Here is a 13,101-nt window from a genome sequence, read left to right as displayed (position 1 = left end):
TCTCTACAAACAAAACTAGTGAAGCTGATGGAATTCCAGTTGAGCTCTTTCAAATCCAAAAAGATGATGCTATGAAAGTGCTGCACTCAATATGCCAGCAAATTTGGGAAATTCAGTAGTGGCCACAGGACTGGAAAAGCTCAGTTTTCATTCCAATCCCAAAGAAAGGCAGTGCCAAACAATGCTCAAACTACCACACAATTGCACACATCTCACACACTAGTAATGCTAAAAATTCTCCAAGCCAGGCTTCAATAGTATGTGAACCGTGAACTTCCAGATGTTCAAGCTGGACTTAGAAAAGGCAGAGGAACCAGAGATCAAATTGCCAACATCCGCTGGATCATCAAGAAAGCAAGTGAGTTCCAGAAAATACATCTATTTCTGCTTTTTTGACCATGCCAAAGTCTTTGACTGTGTGGATCACAGGAAACTGTGGAAAATTCTTCAAGAGATGGGAATACCAGACTACCTGACATTGAGAAATCTGTATGCAGGTCAGGAAGCAACAGTTAGAACTGGACATGGAACAACAGACTGGTTCCAAATAAGGAAAGGAGTATGTCAAGGCTATATATTGTCACCCCATTTATTTAACTTATATGCAGAGTACATCATGAGAAACGCTGGGTTGGATGAAGCACAAGGAGGAATCAAGATTGCCAGGAAAAATATCAATAACCTCAGATATGCAGATGGCACCACCTTTATGGCATAAAGCGAAGAAATAAAGAGCCTCTTGATGAAAGTGAAAGAGGAGAGTGAAAAATTTGGCTTAAAACTCAACATTCAGAAAACTAAGTCATGGCATCCGGTCCCATCACTTCATGGGAAATAGATGGGGAAACAATGGAAACAGTGACAGACTGTTTTCTTGGGCTCCAAAATCACTGCAGATGGTGACTGCAGCCATGAAATTAAAAGACATTTGCTACTTGGAAGAAAAGTTATGACCAACCTAGATAGTATATTAAAAAGCAGAGACATTACTTGGCCGACTAAGGTCTGTCTAGTCAAAGCTATGGTTTTTCCAGTAGTCATGTATGGATGTGAGAGTTGGACTATAAAGAAAGATGCGCACTGAAGAGTTGATGCTTTTGAACTGTGTTGTTGGAGAAGACTCTTGAGAGTCTCTTGGACTACAAGGAGATCCAACCAGTCCATCCTAAAGGAAATCAGTCCTGAATATTCATTGGAAGGACTGATGTTGTTGCTGAAACTCCAATACTTTGGTCAATTATTGCGAAGAACTGACTCACTTGAAAAGGCCCTGATACTGGGAAAGATTGAAGGTGGGAGGAGAAGGGGACAACAGAGGATGAGATGGTTGGACAGCATCACTGACTCAATGGATATAAGTTTGAGTAAATTCTTGGAGTTGGTGATGGTCAGGGAGGCCTGGCATGCTGCAGTCCATGGGGGTCACAAGAGTCAGACACAACTGAGCGACTGAACTGAACTGAGATCAAAGACTATGAAAACTTTTTTGAGAAGCCAGAGTCCCACTTTAATTTATTTTAATGATGAAGAAATAAACCCATTAGTTCATCTATTCAATATTCAAGACATTTCTTGCATGCCTCCTCTGAACTGGGTATGGTACCTGTGATTGGATGATGAACATTTGACTAGCAGTTATCTAAATGGTGCTATGGATTAGTGGATATTCAAATAGAGTGTGCCTGAAATGAGCATCTTGTATGAATTTTATATAGTGAGAATTCTTTCAAGATTTTCTGCAACAGAATAGGAATACTTTTAGAGCTTTTACAGGTTTTAGAAAAGTGGCATTCAAAACAATTTCAAAATGGCACCATAGATGAACATTTTCTCTTCATTGCCAATTTGTTAGATGAAATATTGTCGATCACTGTTTTAATGGTTATTTCCTTGAGTACTAATGAAGTTGAACATTTTTCCATATGTTCATTAATGAGCTCTTTCTTCATTTTGATTTTGGTATTTAGTATTTATATAAAATAGATTTTGATATATTGTATTTGCTGCAAATAATTTCACATCTGCTTTGCTTTTTAATTTTTTCTTTTTATGTTTTTTACCTAGGGAAGTTTTCTCACATAGTCCAATCAACCTGTCTTATTCTTTCTAATTTCTTTTAGCACTTATATCCTTCAGAAATAGACTTGCCCTCTCCAAAGAGACATATAAATAATCAATTCCATTTTCATTTATTTTTTATGTTGCATTTCATTTATATTTAGTTCCATAATATGTTTGCAACTTATATCTATATCTAATGGGACATATTAGATTTTTGTTTCAAAAGATAAGCAATTATCTCAACATTACTTATTAAACAATTTCTTTTTCATTAATTAGTGGTGTCTATTTTATTAGATTTCTTTTCTATACACATTCATAAAGTCCTATGCCCATTTGTATCAATTTCTATCAAAATGAAAATAGCTAGTTTTCCCCCCTTCAAATTTTCTGAGGGCAGGAATTGTGTTTTCCCTTTAATAACTAGCATAGTGCTTGGCATATGACAGGCATTAAATATATGTTGAATAAATGCATAAAATAGGATGTTTCTGGGATATCTTATATGTCAATTTCTAAGCCAGTTCTGTACTGTGTTAAATGTTGTGTCACAACGTGTTTTATCATTAGCTAGAACAAAACATCTCATTAATATTTATATTCAAAATTTTCTTTATGATCCATGACTCTTTCTTCAAGTAAACTTTAGAAAGTTTTGACAGACTCTAAAATTACCCCTACTAGAATTTTGATTTAAATTATGCTAAAAATATAAATTAATTTCAGGAGTAGTGATATTTTTTTGTAAGTACTTTCCCGCTCGTGCATGTGTTATAGTCCTTATTTCCTTTATAGCTTTTGATAATTTTTTTACAGAGTTATTCATAAGTACTTTGTTGCTTTTGTTGTTACTGCTGTAGTGAGTCAGGATGGTTGATGCCACTGGGAGTTACCTTTATTTATTTAAAAAAATTTTTTTTCTGGAATTGAGCTGCAGAGGTTGCTTGTATATTTTTGAGATTAGTTGTTTGTCAGTTGCTTCATTTGCTATTATTTTCTCCCATTCAGAAGGCTGTCTTTTCACCTTGCTTATATTTTCCTTTGTTGTGCAGAAGCTTTTAATTTTAATTAGATCCCATTTGTTTATTTTTGCTTTTATTTCCAGAATTCTGGGAGGTGGATCATAGAGGATCCTGCTGTGATTTATGTCTGAGAGTGTTTTGCCTATGTTCTCCTCTAGGAGTTTTATAGTTTCTGATCTTACATTTAGATCTTTAATCCATTTTGAGTTTATTATTGTGTACGGTGTTAGAAAGTGATCTAGTTTCATTCTTTTACAAGTGGTTGACCAGTTTTCCCAGCACCACTTGTTAAAGAGATTGTCTTTACTCCATTGTATATTCTTGCCTCCTTTGTCAAAGATAAGGTGTCCATATGTGTGTGGATTTATCTCTGGGCTTTCTATTTTGTTCCATTGATCTATATGTCTGTCTTTGTGCCAGTACCATACTGTCTTGATGACTGTGGCTTTGTAGTAGAGCCTGAAGTCAGGCAAGTTGATTCCTCCAGTTCCATTCTTCTTTCTCAAGATTGCTTTGGCTATTCGAGGTTTTTTGTATTTCCATACAAATCTTGAAATTATTTGTGCAGCTCAATTCCAGAAAAATAAACGACCCAATCAAAAAATGGGCCAAAGAACTAAATAGACATTTCTCCAAAGAAGACATACGGATGGCTAACAAACACATGAAAAGATGCTCAACATCACTCATTATTAGAGAAATGCAAATCAAAACCACAATGAGGTACCACTTCACACCAGTCAGAATGGCTGCGATCCAAAAATCTGCAAGCAATAAATGCTGGAGAGGGTGTGGAGAAAAGGGAATCCTCCTATACTGTTGGTGGGAATGCAAACTAGTACAGCCACTATGGAGAACAGTGTGGAGATTCCTTAAAAAATTGCAAATAGAACTACCTTATGACCCAGCAATCCCACTGCTGGGCATACACACTGAGGAAACCAGAATTGAAAGAGACACATGTACCCCAATGTTCATCGCAGCACTGTTTATAATAGCCAGGACATGGAAACAACCTAGATGTCCATCAGCAGATGAATGGATAAGAAAGCTGTGGTACATATACACAATGGAGTATTACTCAGCCGTTAAAAAGAATTCATTTGAATCAGTTCTGATGAGATGGATGAAACTGGAGCCAATTATACAGAGTGAAGTAAGCCAGAAAGAAAAACACCAATACAGTATACTAGCACATATATATGGAATTTAGGAAGATGGCAACGACGACCCTGTATGCAAGACAGGAAAAAAGACACAGATGTGTATAACGGACTTTTGGACTCAGAGGGAGAGGGAGAGGGTGGGATGATTTGGGAGAATGGGAATTCTAACATGTATACTATCATGTAAGAATTGAATCGCCAGTCCATGTCTGACGTAGGGTGCAGCATGCTTGGGGCTGGTGCATGGGGATGACCCAGAGAGATGTTATGGGGAGGGAGGTGGGAGGAGGGTTCATGTTTGGGAACGCATGTAAGAATTAAAGATTTTAAAATTTAAAAAAAAAATTTACTTTCTGTTTATTGCTGTTATATTGAAGTTATTATTGCAAATTTATCTTGTATCCTGAGACTTTTCTTGATTCATTTTCTAAATTCTTGTAGAAAATTGTTTGTAGTTTTTTAGTTGATGTGATGATTGTCAGCACTTGAGAATAATCTCATTTTTAGCTATTATAAATCCTATTTTGTTTTTACAGTAAGAGGTGGAAATTGAAGACCTAAAGTAAGATTCTAAAAGTCTACTTTTAGTTATATAGCCAGTGGGAATTTGCTGTATGATGCACAGAGCTCAAATCCAATGCTCTGTGACAACCCAGAGGGATGGGAGGTGGCAAGAAGGTTTAAGAGGGAGGCACAGTATTGTAAATTATCCTTTAATTAAAATTTAATTTTTAAAAAGTCTGCTTTTGAGATAGGGTTAAATTTTCACATCTATTTCAGAGACAGATAGATTCTAGTAATTCTACTATGTGTGTATATATATGTGTGTATGTTATATATAATATCTGTGAAACGGGTTTTAACTGCTGGATCTTTTAGGGGACAAATAGTTGAGCTTTTTCAGAAGCAGAGAGGATCTCCATACTATACAACATTCTGACACATACGTCATCTCTTCCTAGTCCTTTCTAAACCCCACCCCACTTAGCTCTTGCCTTTGGCATAATATCCCCAAACCTCTCACTGATGGGACTCTTGACCTGGAGTCATCAGGCTGTCTGAGATCAACAACAAGGCGTCTCAAGCCCAGCATGCTTTCATGGGGCAATGTGGAAAAGGCAGCTATCCAGCTCTGACTTTGGCTATATCCCCATCACACCAGAACTCCTGAGTAGAGGGAAAATGTGAGTCATGAGAGCCTGCCCCATTTAGGGCCACAGGGTGAATATAGGAACCCAGGAAGCATAAAGTAGAGCCCAATAGAGGCTACACCATTTTAAAAATGTTGCCTAATTTATTGCTAGTCAATAATATTCAATTTAGTTGAATATTAAAGTTGTCTAAGATAGAATTCTCTATTTTCTAAAGAAAACTTTATGGCCAGTATTCTACTTGATCATTTATTGTGAAGGCAATGAGAAGTGTTAAATAGGGCTTTTGTTTGCATTCACTGAGTGGGATATTTATTTAAGACAACCCAGCACCTTGGTGGGTTTGGGTAAATTAGTTCTTGTTTCGTGATGGGAGCTGAGAAGTAATAAATAACAAAATAAAGGGGACAAAACAAGTATGAAAGACTCAGGCTCACATAACACCATTGATGCTTCTGCATCTTAAGCGTTTATTCTTTGCACTTTCACAGTTATCCAGTTTACGTTCCATGTATTTCATCATCACCATGTGAGGGATTGCCCTTCCCCTGCATTCTTTACTTGTACTTTTGGAAGTTATTTTAAGGACTGTTTGGACACTCTGAGACTACACTGGCCTCTGAATATCCACACTGCAAGGTAGACTCCTTACTTTTGCGATTGTCGTGACACTTCAGAGTATCAAGAGATGTGCAGTCTGAGTGATAAGAACAAGACACAGGAATCCTTATGTGTACAACAGTGTCCAATGCTTAGTTTAGGGTGCATTTAAAAAGATAAGATAATGAATTATGGGTTTTTTCCCAGTGTTAGAATAAGTCGAATGAATAAAGCTACTTCACACACCTGATGAAAATGATTAACTAGACCAAAGTGTTTTCTGCAGAGTCTACCTGAAAAAAGCTTAATATAGTGAACTCATAATTTTTGTACATAACTGGCATATTATTTTAATCCATTGTATTTAGAAATCAGTAGATGGTTTACATTTTCTTTAATAGCAGCTGATTAGTTTAATGCTTTCTCCTGTTGTGAAACTATTTTTTCTAACACTTCAAGGCAATTCTGGATCTCTTAGGCTCAAAATATTATAAATCTTAAGAAAAACCATGATAAGGTGTTTTGTTTTCCCCAAATTAAATAAAACCTGGTGTTTGATTTAAAGCTAAGTCTGTAGTTGTCATCCCCCTGTATTAAAAACCATATAGAAGAAATATATGAGGCTGTGAGTGAGAAAATCTTAACATCACATCTGCATTGTTGACATGACTGGGAGAAAATTTGTTTTGAATAAAATACAGCAGAAAGTACAACTTTAACTCAATAAAAGTTATTGCTCTTTTGTTGACAGACAAAATGAAATTTGGTAATTGATGGTACATTTACAATTTGAAAATTATCACCCTTGATAACAAAATAAGAAAAAGAACCAGGTGGCATTTTTTGATACACGTATTGAACAGCACATAATATATATTTTGATAAACCACGTGTCACAGTGGTGGTAAAATGCCTAAACCAGATCATTGGGTTCAAATTTAAATACTAACACTTAAACTAGCTGTGGAATTCTGGGTCACCTCAGAGTTCATTGTCCATTGCCAATTCCTTCCCTGGTGGCTCAGTCAGTAAAGAATCTGGCTGCAGTGCAGGAGTCCCAGGTTCAATCCCTGGGAACATCCCCTGGAGAAGGATGGCTAACTACTCCAGTATTCTTTCCTGGAGAATTCCATGGACAGAGGAGCCTGGTGGGCTATATAGTCCATGGGATCGCAAAGAGTCAGACATGACTGAACGACTTTCACTTCACTTCGCTTCACTGTCTGTATTATACGGGTAATAGTATCTCACAGGGTGGTTTGCTGGGGATCCCAAAGTCCACCTGTAGTCTCAATTATTTGTTAGAGGGTTCCCAAGATTCAGAGAAGCTGTTATACTCACAGTCATAGATGGGTATTGGCATATATACACTACTGATACTGTGTATATGATAGATAACTAATGACAGCCTACGGTTTAGCACAAGGAACTCTAATCAATGCTCTGTGGTCACCTTAATGGGAAAGAAATCCAGAAATGAAGGGATATGTGTGTAAATGGCACCCCACTCCAGTACTCTTGCCTGGAAAATCCCATGGATGGAGGAGCCTGGTGGGCTGCAGTCCATGGGATCACTAAGAGTCGGACACGACTGAGCAACTTCACTTTGACTTTTCACTTTCATGCACTGGAGAAGGAAATGGTAACCCACTCCAGTGTTCTGGAGAATCCCAGGGACGGGGGAGCCTGATGGGCTACCGTCTATGGGGTTGCACAGAGTCAGACACGATTGAAGTGACTTAGCAGCAGCAGCAGCAGTGTGTATGTGTAGCCGATTCACTTTGACCATTTTTGTTTACTTCTTCTGTGTATCCTTGCCACCTCTTAATATCTTCTTCTGATAGAGAAGAAGAGATTGTTACTGTTTCTGTCCTTTATCATGCCCATCCTTGCACGAACTGTTCCCTTTTTATCTCCAGTTTTAGTGAATAGGTTTCTAGTCTTTCCCATTTTGTTTCACTTCTCTATTTCTTTGCATTGTTCATTTGAAAAGGCCTTCTTATCTCTCCTTGCTATTCTCTGTAACTCTACATTCAATTGAGAATATCTTTCCCTTTCTCCCTTGCTTTTTGCTTCTTTTCTTTCCTCAACTATATGTAAAGCCTCCTCAGACAACCACTTGGCCTTCTTGCATTTCTTTTTCTTTGGAATGGTTTCTCTGCCTCCTGTACAGTGTTACCAACCTCTATCCATAGTTCTTCAGGCACTCTGTCTACCACATCTAGTTCCTTGAATCTATCCATCACCTCCACTGTCTAATCATAAGGGATTTGATTTATATCATACCTGAATGGCCTAGTAGTTTTCCCTACTTTCTTCAATTTAAGCCTGAATTTTGCAATAAGGAGCTGATGATCTGAGCCACAGTAAGTTCCAGGTCTTGTTTTTACTGACTGTAGAGAGCTTCTTCATCTTTGGCTGTAAAGAACATAATCTGATATTGGTATTGACCATCTGGTAATGTCCTTGTTGAAGGAGGTGTTCACTGTGACCAGCATGTTCTCTTGACAAAACTCTGTTAGCCTTTGCCCTGCTTCATTTTGTATTCCAAGGCCAAACTCGCCTTGTTATTCTGAGTATCCGTTGACTTCCTGGTTCTGCATTCCAGTCCCCTATGATGAAAATGACATCCCTTTTTGGTGTTAGTTCTAGGAGGTGTTGTATGTCTTAAGGGCACCTGCGTGTGTGCATACTCAGTTGTGTCTGACTCTTTGTGATCCCCTGGTCTGTAGCCCACCAGGCTTCTCTGTCCACGCGATTCTCTAGGCAAGAATACTGGAGTGGGTCACCATGTCCTACTCCAGAGGATCTCCCTGACGCAGGGATCGAACCCATGTCTCCTTTGCCTCCTGCACTGGCGAGTCACTTGGGAAGCCCCTAAGGGCACATGGGGATGCCCTTAATTCTCTCAGCCACCATGTGTGACCACATGTGTGAAGTGGTCACATGTGGTCAGCCAGGGAAGCTCAGCTGACCTCTGGTGTCTAGAGTTTTATTAGAGGTCAGTCACAGAAGCTTGCAGCACCAGGTGACTGACCTCACTATTCAGATTTCAGCCACTCCTCTTCAAGCAAAAACAGCTGTTCACCGTAAATGTATCTGGGCCACCTAGAGCAGTAGAAACACGTATGGAGACTGTATCAGTCAGCCTATTCCAAGAGCTCAGAGGTCATCTTCCAGGAGCTAGACTAAGGCCAGTTCTGAAGAAGGACCTTTCTTTAGAAAGGATAGCATTTCAGGAACTCAAGCCTGCTGAGTTAACCCTTGCCTGCCCAGTAGTTATGAGGAATAAATGAGTTGATCCAAAAACTTAGAATAATGCTTGGCGCATGTAAGCAAATAAATGAGTCAGCTAGACTTCTTTCCTGTAGACCTCTGTGAGCTGAAAGAAGCAGATTAAGTTGAATACAAATAAGAAATAGCTGTATTCCATGAATCTTGTGATCATAAGTCCTCAAGATTGGAATAATGGGTATTACAAGCAAATCAAATATTTTACCTAGGAAAGAGGCATTCCTATAGATGAAGCTATTTGCAAAACAGAAATAAGAGACACAGATGTAGAGAACAAATGTATGGACACCAAAGGGGGAAGGAAGGCCTGGGATGAACTGAGAGATTGGGATTGACATATATGCATTATTGATACTATGTATAAAACAGATAGTGAATGAGAACCTACTGTACAGCGCAGGAAGTATAGTCAGTGCTCTGTGGTGACCAAAGTGGGATGGAAATCCAAAAAAGGAGGGGATATGTGTATATGTATATCTGATTCACTTTGCCATATGGCAGACATTAACACAACATTGTAAAGCAACTATACTCCAGTAATTTTTTTTTTTTTAAAGAGGAGTTCCTGGTGAAACACCAAATCCTGACATTTGTCTTTTTGTTCGTTGCAGAGCTCTGAAATCAGCAAGGCCGTAATAAGGAGTAGAAGTATTTGAAGAATACAAGAAAGCAGGTACGAGTGTGGTTCTCAATAATCAACCCATAATATTGATTTAGATTGATGATTTATTCAAACCTACAGCCCCCATTATAAAAATATTTTACAAAAATGCAAGTTTGATGTTTTAGAATGTGTATGACTGCATATTATAGATAGATAATTATATCCTAAAGAGGAACTTATTTCTATGTATACTTTAAATCAGTTTTGAGGATTTCAGTTAGGCCAGCCCAAGGGACACATGGGCTTCCCTTGTGGCTCAGCTGGTAAAGAATCTGCCTGCAGTGCAGGAGACCTGGGTTTGATCCCTGAGTTGGGAAGACCCCTGGAGAAGGGAAAGGATACCTGCTCCAGTATTCTGGCCTGGAGAATTCCATGGACTGTATAGTCCATAGAGTCGCAAAGAGTCACACACGACTGAGCGACTTTCTCTCAGGGAGATATGTGAAGGAATTAATTATTATTATTTATTATTAAATTGACACATGTTTATAAAAGACCTGCTATATGGCAAACACTCATCTATGAGGTATTTGGTGATCATAAATTTGGACAAAACAGGCATAGTCTATTCCTGCCTTCATGGTGCTTGTAGTCCTGTGAACATGATATGAAATAAATAAACAAGTATCAATACGTAAATAAAAACTGTGATAAATGTTATGAAGAGAGATTCTGTAGGGAAAATACTGGGAAAGAAGAGAGGAATCTATTTCAGATGGACTAAACAGAGGGTGTTTCTGTGGAAGATGGTGTTAAGCTAAGAGCTGAAGTATAAAGAAAAGAGTCCCAGGTAGAAGGAACAGCAGCAAATAAAGAACATAACTGACGAAGATTAAGGAAGGTCACAGAGGCGGAGAGAAGCAGAAGATGAAGCTGTGTTGAAAAATGAGATTTCCCTGATGACCCAGTGGTTATGACTCCATGCTTCCAGCACAGGGGATACAGGTTCCATCCCGGCACAGGGAACTGAGATCCCACATCCCCTGTGCTTCAGCCAAAGAGAAGGAAAATGAATGACTATGGCAATCAGCCCAGTCCCATAGGGTCTCAGTGGTTATGGTAGAAGTGTCTTCAGACCAGCTTTGCTTGACCCCGTTTTGCCCTTGGCATTTCTGTCCTACGTCATTTGGTCTTTCTTCTGGTCCCCGGGTGTATTAATAGAAGCTTTCAAATCTACCACCCAACCCTACCCTCCTGCATCTCCTGCCAGTGTACAGCGTAAAAAGCTTATGACTGCATAATAAGTTTCTCCGTGAGTCCGAATATTAGTTCCATGATCTGTTCTATATAAAACGGTTTGGGATCAAAAAGGTTTGAAAATTTCTGAATACTGTACCACTCTTAGGAGCTTTAAGCATCAGCATAGGTTCTGGGAAGTTCTGTACTATATACGTATATGAATGTGTTTGTGTATGTGTGTGCACCTTTAGTGAACTTGCTATTACTTAACCATTATTTCCAGGTTTACATTAGGAACTGTTTTAGAAGTTTCTTCTTAGAAATATGTATTTTAAGGGGTTCCTTATGCTCCTGAGGCTGGCCTGCTTTTAGGTAACTAGACCTGTTTTATGGATTTGCACATTAAGTTGTGTTTAATAATTTTCTAGAATCTGGATAATTCAAGCCAGGAAAAAACAAACAAACAAACTGTTTGCTTCAGTGGTTTAGCTTTTCAGGCAGAAGAGTTTTCTTGACCTGAATTATATGGTTAATTGCTTCAAATCCTGATTATAGTTTGTATGTGAAAATAATACCTGAAAGTACCAATAAGGAATACTGGAGTAAAAGCTTACTAAGTAATCTATCCTTATGGCAGAAAGTGAAGAGGAACTAAAAAGCCTCTTGATGAAAGTGAAAGTGGAGAGTGAAAAAGTTGACTTAAAGCTTAACATTCAGAAAACGAAGATCATGGCATCTGGTCCCATCACTTCATGGGAAATAGATGGGGAAACAGTGGAAACAGTGTCAGACTTTATTTTTTTGGGCTCCAAAATCACTGCAGAAGGTGACTGCAGCCATGAAATTAAGAGACGCTTACTCCTTGGAAGGAAAGTTATGACCAATCTAGATAGCATATTCAAAAGCAGGGACATTACTTTGCCAATAAAGGTCCGTCTAGTCAAGGCTATGGTTTTTCCAGTGGTCATGTATGGCTGTGAGAGTTGGACTGTGAAGAAAGCTGAGTGCTGAAGAATTGATGCTTCTGAAATGTGGTTTTTGAGAAGACTCTTGAGAGTCCCTTGGACTGCAAGGAGATCCAACTGGTTCGTTGTAAAGGAAATCAGTCCCAGGTGTTCTTTGGAAGGAGTGATGCTCAAGCTGAAACTCTGGTACTTTGGCTACTTCATGTGAAGAGTTGACTCAGTGGAAAAGACTCTGATGCTGGGAGGGATTGGGGGCAGGAGGAGAAGGGGACGACAGAGGATGAGATGGTTGGATGGCATCACCGACTCAATGGACATGAGTTTGGGTGAACTCCGGGAGTTGGTGATAGACAGGGGGGCCTGGTGTGCTACAATTCATGGGGTCACAAGGAGTCGGACACGATTGAGTGACTGAATTGAACTGAAGTAATTTTCAATGTTAATGTTAGTAATATTTGTTCTCTTAAATCAAAGGAAAACCACACACACAAAAATAGTATCTGCATCTTAGCTGCTCTGAATCTTATTCCTCTCCACTGAAAGCGCTTGTGCTCCTTTATTTGTAAAAGTCACATAATTTTAAAAGTGAGGGAGATATCTTGGGTTAGTGCCTACTTTAGAATCTAAAGAAATGATTGGTTTTGTATAAAATGTGGAGATTCTGTATTTGCAGCAATAAAAGTTCATAGTGTTAGAGTTAACCTAAGGTTATCCCAGAAGAAAGATTCTCAGCATGTGTCGGAAAGAACACTGACTTTTTTAGATTAATTCAGTATCTTTCAATTCAGTTAACTACTCAGTTAACTATTTCTTAAAAAAAAATCTTGAAAACTTCTCTAGTATTTATAACTTAGAAACAAAAAAGCCTTGTTTCTTCCCCAGAAAGATGAGACAGCTGTCCCTTAATTACTGCTCTTGTGGTTTGCTTTCTACTAGAGATGTGTTTCAAATTTGAAAACTAATTAGAAATCTTAATTGAATATGCCTAAAAAAAAGAAA

The 13,101-nt window shown here is 38.4% G+C and overlaps 1 protein-coding gene across 1 annotated transcript in view; it reads left to right on the top strand.

Annotated features, from left to right (window-relative positions):
• INPP4B (inositol polyphosphate-4-phosphatase type II B) overlaps window positions 1-13,101 on the top strand; it is a 736,226-nt gene that overhangs the window by 261,812 nt on the left and 461,313 nt on the right. The window contains exon 2 of the mRNA XM_018061563.1: window positions 9,906-9,967. The gene's annotated coding sequence lies outside the window, so the exon portion shown is untranslated. The remainder of the gene's footprint in view (window positions 1-9,905; window positions 9,968-13,101) is intronic.

The sequence above is a fragment of the Capra hircus genome, chromosome 17 (assembly GCF_001704415.2).
Source record: "Capra hircus breed San Clemente chromosome 17, ASM170441v1, whole genome shotgun sequence".
In the NCBI taxonomy this organism is placed as follows: Eukaryota; Metazoa; Chordata; class Mammalia; order Artiodactyla; family Bovidae; genus Capra; species Capra hircus.
This window is presented reverse-complemented; position numbering and strand designations above follow the sequence as displayed.